At 46.8% G+C, this 9,031-nt stretch overlaps 1 pseudogene; it reads right to left on the bottom strand.

Moving 5' to 3' along the window:
* Positions 1-7,637: 7,637 nt before the first annotated feature.
* On the bottom strand, positions 7,638-8,695 carry LOC123453219 (annotated as a pseudogene).
* Positions 8,696-9,031: the final 336 nt, after the last annotated feature.

Here is a 9,031-nt window from a genome sequence, read left to right as displayed (position 1 = left end):
TCCCCAGTACCCACGTAAAGCCAGATGTACAAAGTAGTGCATGTGCAGGGTTTACAGTGACTAGAGGCCCTGGTATACCCATTCTCTCTATCTGCCTCCCCGCCCCCCGCCAAATAGATAATTAAATAAAATACTTTTTAAAAAGGCCTTCTCGGGCTGGAGGGATGGCTTAGCGGTTAAGGCGTTTGACTGCAAAGCCAAAGGACCCAGGTTCGATTCCCCAGGACCCATGTAAGCCAGATGCACAAGGGGGTGCATGTGTCTGGAGTTTGTTTGCAGTGGCCAAAGGCCCTGGCATGTCCATTCTCTCTTTCCCTCTCTCACACATAAATAAAAATAAAATATCTTTTAAAAAAAAAAAAAAAGGCCTTCTCCTTTTAACTAACATGACATTTCCACCCTAAGGCACTTCTTTTTATTATTACTTTATACTTATTTATTTGAGAGAGAGAGAAAGAGGCAGATAGAGAAAGAGAGAGAGAATGGGCATGTCAGGGCCTTCAGCCACTGCAAACAAACTCCAGATGCATGCGCCACTTTGTGCAGCTCACATAGCTTTATTAACCAGGTCATCACGACACCTGAGCCAGAGGCTAAACTTATGCAGCTCCAAGCCTAGGCCAGTAACTGTCAACTCCAACTGCTAACCTATCCTTGCCTCCCGCCGCTGATCTCACCAGCACATGCTTAGCCGAAAAGCACCAGGGGCTGAGGACATCTTTTGGAGGTACTCACTAAACAATTGAGCCTATGGCACCCCCTAGAGCATTTCAGCCTTGAGGGTAAGCCTGAGTCCCCCCTGAATACTCCCTGCCTCCAATGTCCACCACATGGCAGAATTATAGGTCACTTTGCTTATTTGTTTGTTTGTTATTTATTTGTTGTTATTTATTTATTTGCAAGCAGAGAGAGAGATAGAAGAGAGACAGGAAGAGAGAATGGACGCACCAGGACCTCCAGCCACTGCAAACAGACTCCAGGTGCATACACCTGGCCTTTTCATGGGTACTGGGGAATTGAACCCAGGTCATTAGGCTCTGCAGGTAAGCGCCTTAACAACTGAGCCATCTCTCCAGCCCCATAGATCACTTCTTTTTTGTTTGTTTGTTTGTTTTGGTTTTGGTTTTTTGAAGCAGGGTCTCACTCTAGCTCAGGCTGAGCTGGAATTCACTCTGTAGTCTCAGGGTGGCCTTGAACTCATGGCGATCCTCCTACCTCTGCCTCCTGAGTGCTGGGATTAAAGGCGTGCACCACCACGCCCGGCTCATAGATCACTTCTTGATGCTAAACTTTAAGAGCCAGGCATTCTCTTGCCACTGCTCTTGGTTTCCCACCAGAACCAGAAAGTGAAAATTCTATTGCTGAAGACAGTACACACTTTGGTTGCGAGACATCGGGAAATCATGTTGGAACTGAGCTGGGATTTTCCTCCCTGCCATCTAGTTTTTATCGTATTGGAAGACACTGTCTTTGCAGACTGCTGGCGGTTGGGTGGGTGGGTGGGATAAACAGTCTTACCAAGCTGTGGACCCTGCATGCTACACAAACCACCTGTCAGGCAATAGTGACATCTGTTATGGGGGTAACCAACCAGCGCAGATTGGCTTTGAGGCCCATTCCACAGGAGGGAATCACCAGGGCACGGTAAAGCAGACAAAAAGCCCATGGCTAAGGAGTTCGTAGGTCCTGTCCAGGAAGCTACTACTGTTGTTTTGCTAAATGTGCAGGTTATCAAACTGTCTTCTAAATATTTAGGTTTGTGCCCATAGATTAGTTCTGCTCTCAGCCTTGCTCAGAGAGCCTTCTTTTTTTTTTTTTTTTTGTCTTTATTTATTTATGGGGGAGAGAATGGGTACATCAGGGCCTCCGACAAATGAGCTCCAGACACATGTGCCACCTCACAAGGTGCACAATCTGGCTCTATGTGGGTCCTAGGGCATCAAGCCTGGGTCCTAATCCTTCATAAGCAAGCGCCTTGACTGCTAAGCCTTCTGAAGCTTATATATATATATATATATATATATATATATATATATATATACAAAAAAACTTGTTCAATGTTATTCATGTGTAAGAGACTTAAAGATACAGAAAACAGTTCCACTTTACCAATCAAGCAAACGTAAGACCAATTAACAGTAGCTGTGAACTTTCTAAGACAAAAGCGCCATCTGGAGGCTCCATTTGAAACTACAGTGCAGTTACCAAAGAACCTAATGTCCTAGAGTTAAGGTTCTTTTTTTTTTTTTTTTAAGCATTTTATTTTTCTTTCTTTGAGAGAGAGAAAGAGACAAATACAGAGAATGAGTACACCATGACCTCTAATCACTGCAAATGAACTCTAGACGCATATGTGGCCATGTACATCTGGCTTGCGTGGGTATTAGGGAATCAAACCTGGGTCCTCAGGTTTTGCAGGCAAGCACTTTAAGTTCTTTTTTAATTAATTAATTGAGAATGGCAGACAGAGAAAGAGGCAGAGAGAGAGAGGGAGAGAATGGGAGCGCCAGGGCCTCCAGCCACTGCAAAAGAACTCCAGACTCATGCGCCCCCTTGTGTATCTGGCTAATGTGGGGCCTGGGGATTCGAGCTTCGAACCAGGGTCCTTAGGCTTCATAGGCAAGCGCTTAACCACTAACTCATCTCTCCAGCCCTTTATTTATTTATTTATTTATTTATTTATTTATTTATTTATTTATTTTGAGGTAGGTTCTCACTCTAGCCCAGGCTGACCTGGAATTCACTATATAGCCTCAGGGTGGCCTCAAACTCACAGCGATCCTCCTACCTCTGCCTCCCGAGTGCTGCTATTAAAGGCATGGGCCCCCGCCCGGCGAGAGTTTAAGGTTCTTGAATAGGTAGCAACAGAGACAAGAACAAACGTCACTTCATGGCCCTGAGCCTATGACTACTTCAAACATCCAGTGGCATTGTTATCAGTCAGCATGGAAAAATGAAGCCTTAACGTCGTAGGAAAACTAAAATTAGCTCATCAGAGTTGGGCACAGTGGTACGGGCCATAATCCCAGCTATTTGGCTGGCGAGATGGGAGAATCAGGAGTTGCACTTGGGAAACCCGAGGCCCATCTGAAAAACCAACAGATAAATGCAGCTCATCTGTAGATATAGGACAGGGGAAACTTAGAGAGAGAAAGAAAGAGAGAGAGAAGCAAGCAGGTCTCCCAAGTGCATCCTGCGCCGTTTCTTTGGGCAGCGGGCAGCAGCTACCGCAGAGCCTCATGCCTGGTCAAAGGGCTGAGAGTAAGTGACTGTTGAGTGCTCAGCCTTCCGCGGGGCCACCCATGTCACCGCCCCACGAGGCTCAGGGAACATCGCAGAAAACGGGGGGAGGGGGAAGAAAGAATGTAGGAGCCAGAGGATGGGGAGGGGTGCTGTGAAACGCTGCCTTCCGGACACAGCACCATCATTAAGCTCATGAACTTTTCAAAGCGACTGCACTTACCAGCACAAGAGCTTCGCAAAACTGACCCATCAGCAGACCTCCGTGGGTGGGGGAGGGGCTCATAAGCCCCCCTCGCCCACCTCGCCCTGAGGAGCTATTGGCGGTTAATGGTTGCTGAGAGAGGGAGACTGCTTTTCTTCAGCGGTGCAGCCGCTGGTCAGTTGCCCAGACTCCAGCAAATAGCCACCCATGTGCGTGCAAGCAACCCGGAGCTAAAAAGACAGGAAAGCAGGGCTGGAGAGATGGCTTAGCGGTCCAGGCGCTTGCCTGCGAAGCCTAAGAGCTCATGTTCGAATCTCCAGGCTCCGTGTAAACCAGACGCAAGCGCACAGTGTCACACATGGACACAAGGGGGCGCACGCATCTGGAGTTCGTTTGCAGGGGCTGAAGGTCCTGGTCTACCTATTCTCTCTCTCTTTCTCTCTCTCTCAAATAAATTTAAAAAGACATGAAAGTAGGAGGGGGACTAAGGGAAGAAGAAGGGGCTCAAGGGAACTGTAAGGGGGATAAGAGAGGGTAATGAGGGTGACTACAATCAAAATACATTATACTTACATATATACAATATCAACCTATTAAGTACCCTCCTCCCTTCCTTTCTCTTCCCTTTATGTCTCCTTTTTAACTTACTGGCCTCTGCTACTAAGTATTTTCATTCTCAGGCAGAAGCCCAGTCATTCAAAATACATTATAAACATGTATGAAATTATCAAAAAAAAAAAATAAGTTAAGGACAGGCCACCATTTTAAGGAAGACCCTGATCTCATACATATCTGACTAGAAGAGGAAAGAATGATTTCTGCAAAGCTGTTTTTGAAAATACCATGGGGACACTTGTTTTCTAAAATGATAGTGTCAGAAACTCACACGTTAGAAATCACATTTTTTAGGAAGACTGAAACGTCTCCTTCTTGCCTGGAGGATCTAAGTCATCCTAACACAGAGAGGCAGCCCCAATTTCCACCCCTGGTGCAGAGTTTGAGAGAAGGGATTGGCACACAGCATTCCACATGTCTCTTCAGTCTGCAGTTTCCAAGGAAACAGGACTGAGTTGTCATCTCAGTCCGGGCTTGATGTCAATCCCTTTATACACTGACCTGCTTTGCTTTGAAATAGCGCACACTGCTTGGTTTGAATTCACCTAAGCCTCAGCCCTCCCTGGGTACTGGGACAAGCCTGTGTCTCCCTTTGTCTGAAGAGGGCCTCATGGGTGAGCCCCTACTCAGCAAGTTAACCTAACTTTGTGGAAAACAAGTCTGTACTGAGGGGTCTTTATTGGGCAGTCATTTTGCTTTTGGTGTGTGTGTGTGTGTGTGTGTGTGTGTGTGTGTGTGTGTGTGAGCTTTCTGGATGCACATTGATGTATGCATGGGTGTGGAAGCCAGAGGACAACCTCAGTTATCATCTCAGGCACTGGTCTCCTTTTCTTTTTTTTAAATTTTATTTATTTATTTATTTACTTGAGAGAAAAAAAGGGGGCACCTGGGCCTCTAGCCATTACAAACAAACTCCAGCTGCATGCGCCACCTTCCACGTCAGGTTTATGTGGGTAGTGGGGAATCAAACCTGGGACATCAGGCTTTGCAGGCAAGTGCCTTAACCACCAAGCCATCTCTCCAGCCCCCACTAGTCACCTTTTTCTGAGAGTCTGTGATTAGTGTGCAGCTCCCCAAGTAAGCTAGACGGCTAGCCAACAAATAGTAGGCACCCTCCTATCTCCATCTCCCCAAGGGGATTACAAGCATACACCACCATGCTAGACTTTTAATTTTTTTTAATTTATTTATAGATGGGTATTTGTCAAACAAACACCAGACACCTGCACTGCATTGAACATCTGGCTTACATGAGTGCTTTGACGATTAAACCCAGACCAGCAAGCAAGTGCCTTTAACTGCTGAGCCATCTTCTCAGTTCTCCTTGTCTTAAAAAAGAAAAATTATTTGTTTATTTATTTAAGAGAGAGAAAGAGAGAGAATGGGTGCTCCAGTGCCTCTGAGCCACAGCTAACAAACCCCAGACACGTGTACCTTGGGCATCTGGCTTTATGCAGGTACTAGGAAATCAAACCTAGGTCCTTTGGCTTTGCAGGCAAGCACCTTAACAGCTAACTCATCTCTTGGGTCCCTTAGCTTTTTTTTTTTTTTTTTTTAAGGTAGGGTCTCATTCTAGCTCAGGCTAACCTGGAATTCATTATGGAGTCTCAGGGTGGTCTTGAAGTCATGGCAATCCTTCTACCTCTGTCTCCCAAGTGCTGGAATTAAAGTCATGCATCACCTCACGTAACTATAAATAGGCCTTTTCAAAAGCCCATTAAGAGCTGGAGACATGGCTTAGCAGTTAAGGGGCTTGCCTGCGAAGCCTAAGGACCCAGGCCCAATTCCCCAGTACCCACATAGGGCAGATGAACAAGGTGACACATTTGCAGTTGCTAGAGGTCCTGGCATGCCCATTCTCATTCTCTCTCCTTCAAATAAATGAATAAAATATTTAAAAAAAAAATTTAAAGCCCATTACACTTGCCATCTTTTTTTCTTTAACATAAAAGAGAGCGAATGGGTGTGCCAGGGACTCTAGCCACTACAAACAAACTCCAGATGTATTCACCATCTTGTGCATATGGTTTATGTGGGTACTGCGGAACTGAACCTGGCTCCTTAGTCTTTCCAGGCTAGTGCCTTAACCACTAAGGCATCTTGCCAGCCCCATACTTACCATCTTCATGAGGCAGTTTAGGGGTAACAGGAGCCCCTGAAAATAAACTAAGGGAGAAATGTCCTTGAACCTGTAAGGGGAATCTGGTTTCTCCTTATCACTTTTTCCCTAAAGGAGTTCTGAAAGCCTTCACTTTGCTGGAGGCCAGGGATGTCAGAAGCAGATTACTCCCTTCAAGATAGAATCACTTTCTTCCCTGAAAGAGTCCTAGAAAAGTACTCCTTTCCAAGAAGTGCCTGGACACTTGGCATGAGGACTGGACTGACCAGCTCAGCTACCATCAGGTAAGTTTCCATCAAGACCCCAATCAGAGACACCAAACAGGCTTTCCCATTTGCAGGGACCCCCTTCTACATCACAGCAGGAGCTCGGCCTTCTTTTCCTCTTTTAAGCTCTATAGTAGAACCTTTCTGACTTTACTCTCTGTGGTATGTGGCTTTCATTCTTTGCAATTCTTAAGACAAGAACTTTGGTGCTCACTGACCCAGTGGAAGCTTTGTATAACTGTGACCATCTGGCACCTTAATTCCTGGGTTAATTCCCAGCCAAGACCCGAGAATAGCCCCTCACTCTGAGACACCTCTAATTCACCTGCCACCAGCACCTAGGAGGCTGGGCCAGGACTGTCATGAGTTTGAGGCCACCCTACGTTACAGAGTGTGATACTGTCTCAAAACAAAATAAAGCAACACACACACACCAATCCTATTATATTTTTTAAAGCCTCAAGGTCTTTAATTTTTGTTGTTGTTGTTGTTGTTTTGGGGTAGGGTCTCACTCTAGCCTAGGCTGACCTGGAATTTACTATGTAGTCCAAGGCTGGCCTCAAACTCAGTTCCTGACTGAAGTGTGCCTGCCCAGTTTGCTATGTCTGCTTCTAAGTGCTTTCCACAGCAACGACTAGTAATTTCAATACAAGAATCTGTGCTGTTGGGGCTGGGGAGATGGCTTAGCGGTTAAGGCGTTTGCCTATGGAGCCTAAGGACCCCGGTTTGATTCCCCAGGACCCATGTAAGCCAGATGCACAAGGGGGCACAAGCATCTGGAGTTCATTTGCAGCAGCTGGAAGCCCTGGCGTGCCCATTCTCTCCCTCTCTCTCCCTCTCTCTCTCTCTCTCTCTCTCTCTCTCATAATTCTTCAAAAAGAAAACAAGTTAAGATTGCATTACCTGCAACTCATTACCAGTAACATATTGCAAAGCGAAACAGCTTGGAAAAAGAATGTGGGAAGGAAGGGGAAGAGGGAAGATAAAAGAAAAGAAATTAAGTTGATCAAGTGGATTTTTTTCTTAATCTTGGAAACTATAAAGTCCTTGCAAGCGCAGCTCGTTTCTGCAGATTATTTCCCAAACGTGTACAAAATGGAACCCAAACAGAGAAACCCTTAAGAACCTGGAGAGGTGCAGCGTGAAGGGCTACGATGATCCAGTAGCAAGCGCTCCGGCCTTCTGTGTACGGTGCTTCCTCAGTTCCCAAGAGTTAGCGGGATGAAAACGTCTTCCCCGCAATTATTTTCATTTCTTTCTTTCTCAGCATCTGGGCGTGCACGGTTGAGCACCTTGAGGAAGTCCGAGGTCTTTGCCCGCATGCGTGTGTGAATATAGGCCTTAGAGCACTTGATGTGGTAATTCAGGTAGTCCCGGAATGTGTGGATCAGGTTGATGGTGTTGTCTCGGGCATTGGCATTGGTGTGGCGTGGAAACAGCGCAAAGGTGATGTAGCCAATGTTGTCACCCACGGTGGCATCCCTGTCTTTCAGCTCTAGGAGAGGTTGCCTGTGGCTAAAAAGGACCTGGGGGGCTGTGTGGCTGTCTCTTCGTCCTTCTTTGAACCCCTGCATGAACACCTTCCCAATGACCACATCACCGTCATCTTCAAACACCATGCTGAAGACTACTGTGACTCTGTCTTTTTTAGATCCAACATACATGGTTTCATCATCCCTATAATGAATAACTGCTCTGTTCTTGCCTTCCTTGCCCTCTTCTTGGAATTGAAAATATTTCTTAAAAACAGAGGCAAAACAATTTATCTTCAACATCCCAGCCTGATGCACAATAGAATCCTTGGACGCAGGCCGATTTTCAAGGTCATATAGCAAAGAAACATTGTACCCTGATTCTGGGTTGACCAAGAAACTCCCGTCTACTCTCTTTAGTAACTCATCAGCACCATGTGCCTGAAGTTCCTTGTAGAATTTCAAGGAAATACTGACCATCACTTTTGTTTTGTCTCCGTTAGGATTTGAAATATGGTAGAGGACCTGATCAAAATCTGCAAATGTTACTTTTACTGCTTCTGGTTTATTTCTTGGCTTTCTTTGTAATTTTGGAAACGGGGCCTCTCTCCGAAGCCCAGGCGGACTTGGAACTGGATCTTTGGGTCCTCATGCCTCAGCCTCCCAAGGGCTGGGATTACATTCGAATGTGCTTGGACTACAGGCATTGGCTACCAAGCCCAGCGTTCTTTAAGAAGCGTTTTCCCCCGGCCGCGTTCTCGAACTTGAGCGCGAGCATCTCCTCGAGGATGCGCTGTCACCTCCAGCAGGATCGTGGCGGCGGCTGCACCGGGCAGGGGAAGGAGAAACAAGGGCGGGCAAGGGTGGGCAAGAGAGGGAAGGACGGAGGGAGCGGCCCCCGAGGCCCCTTCGAGGAGGGGGGCTGGGTGGGGTTGGTTAGGGGAGAAGGGGAGAGGGAGCCGGGTGGGAAGAAGAGACAGACGCGCGCGGGCTGTGCGCACAGCCACCCGCCCGACAGACCTGGCCCCCGAACCCTGCACCCGCTGCCGGCTCACCGACAAGCCTATTGAGGTTTCTTAAAGGAGCATGGGTGACTCAAAGGCATCTGCACCAC

Source organism: Jaculus jaculus, chromosome 17 (genome assembly GCF_020740685.1).
Source record: "Jaculus jaculus isolate mJacJac1 chromosome 17, mJacJac1.mat.Y.cur, whole genome shotgun sequence".
Classification (NCBI taxonomy): Eukaryota; Metazoa; Chordata; class Mammalia; order Rodentia; family Dipodidae; genus Jaculus; species Jaculus jaculus.
Note: the sequence above shows the minus strand (reverse complement) of the source record. Positions and strands in the feature narration are given on the sequence as shown.